Consider the following 2,481-nt stretch of genomic DNA (forward strand, 5'->3'; position numbering starts at 1 on the left):
TCTTTAAATTCTTATAAAAAAATTGTGCCTATGTATTTTTAATATTTTTCAACTGCTATTGTAACAATGTATTAATTGTTTACACTTTTTGGCCCAATAGATACAACTTTATTGATATTTATAGAAAAAAAAACTAAAAAAATTGAATACTTACAATGTCCGTAAACAGCTCAAAAAGAGTCAAATTTTTATAAACATTCAGTGAAATTTTCAAGTTTCTACAGTCACTCGTTTTTTGATTACAACAAAATAAGAAAATCGTTACGTGAGAAATCGAGTGAATATCAAATGTTATAAAAATATGAATTTCAAACGCTCATAAAAATTTAATTTGAATTTCTTATAGACATTTTTTTTTAGTTAAAAGTAGATTATCCTATAAGGAATCTAGTATTACATTTTAAAATCTTAGTTCTAAAATGAAAAATTTTTACGAATTATTAGGTAACTCAAAATAATTTGCTAATTTTCGTGATTTTTACATATTTTGTCAATTTTTGAACTTTAATTGCTAATAAAAAAAAACTGTGACTAAGGATTTTTAATATTTTTCAAATGTCATTGTAACAATATAGGAGAAGCCTTGTATTAAATTTTCAAGTATTTTTACTCAACAAATAAAGTTTTATGGACATTCATAGAAAAAATAACTAATTAAATTGGAAACTGAAATTGTCCGTAAACAGCTCAAAAGAAATCAAAATATTTTGAAAATTATATTATGTATAGAAAATGGAAATTTAAACAACCAGTGAAAATTTCATGTATCTACAGTCATTCGTTTTAAAGTTACACCAAACACCAAAATCAATTTTCTCAAAAACAGATTTTGCGTAAAAATTCCCGTTTTTCCTTAATTTTTCTTTTATTTTTCACGGCGCTTTTGAAAACTATTGGAAAAATTTTACTTTTGACCCCCAAAAGTACCAACTAGATCACTTATTCCTATCAAAAAGGATACTGTTGAAGAAAATCTAAGCACTTTTACTGTCCTAAAAGGTGATGACAGACACAAAAATAAAAAAATTAAAAATTAATAATTAAAAAAAAAACACACATCATTGTAAAATCAATACATTCATCGTTCCACTCAGAATCTAAAAGGTGAGTAAGTGGATGTCGCTCTACTGTACAGTATTTTACAAGTGAATATTAAATTAGAATTCAAATGTGAAATCTACTGAAGTATACAATAAAAAGTGTAAAAGTTTATTTTCCACAATACATATATATCGGGCTAAAATGCATTTTACCGCCTCCTCTGCACGATTTTCAATTTTTTTTTTAAATGATTTGTTTTTTCATGCTTGAAACGATGGTGATAATTTTTTTTTACCGTAAACTATTATTTTAGAAGTTACAGCTTTCCAAAGTTTTCAATTTTACGCTTATGTGCTTGCGTGCAACGCTACTTGACTGCTACGCGCAGCGCCTATAACAAATTTTAATTCTTTTTATATAGGTAACCATTATCCTGTCATCTACCTGAAGTTAATTGTTTTTTAACAACATTGTTTAATTAAGAGGCCTATCCAAGTAGGTTTTACACTACAAATCGAGGGATATTTCCCAATATTTTTTTTTTGTTCTTTTTTTTTTTGTTTATTGGTTGCCATTTGTGTCGGATAGGGCATTATAACTTGGGCCACAGGAAATACTGTCTAAAAAATTGGTTTTGCGTAAAAATTCGCGTTTTTCCGTTATTTTTTTAAGGTTTTTCCTGCCGCTTTTGAAAAGTATTGGGAAATTTTCACTTTTGACCCCCCAAAGTACCAACTAGATTCACTTTCCTTTCAGAAAAGGTACAACTTTTGAAAATCGAAGCATTTTTACTGCTCCAAAAGTTGTCGTCAGACACAAAAAAAAAAAAAAAAAAAAAAACACACATTATTGTAAAATCAATACATTCATCACTTCGTTCAGAATCTAAAAAGTGTAAGTAAAAGACATATTATTGTATTTGTATATTTATATATGATACATTATCTATGGTTTGTATTTACATTTATTGTGAATTGTAAAATTAATTTTAAAAAAAGGTGGGTAAGTGGATGTCACTCTGCTGTACAGTAGGTTACAAGTGGGTCACTGTATAATGGATAGTATTAAATTTGAATTCAATAATATAATATCACTGTACCTATAAGAAAAACGATTCTGAGCGGAGACGATTTGTCAGTCTAGTTATTAGACATACATATTATAGGTATACTTATCTATAGTAATAAAAAAAAATTTACCTATAATAGGTATCAAAAAGAAATTCCAAATTAATCATATCACAATTTCCAGTAGGTAACGCGTTATACATCAACAACAAACCGCGGTACTATCATAGATATATAATATAGTATAATTTAGAAGTTTCAAGTACCCAAGGAATATATTATACAATCACAACCAAAATACTAAAATAGTTATTCTAGGTTTTTAATATGTATTTCGTCCAAATTTGTACCTTAAAATGACTATAAAAATAAA

Source organism: Acyrthosiphon pisum, chromosome X, assembly GCF_005508785.2.
Source record: "Acyrthosiphon pisum isolate AL4f chromosome X, pea_aphid_22Mar2018_4r6ur, whole genome shotgun sequence".
NCBI lineage: Eukaryota > Metazoa > Arthropoda > Insecta > Hemiptera > Aphididae > Acyrthosiphon > Acyrthosiphon pisum.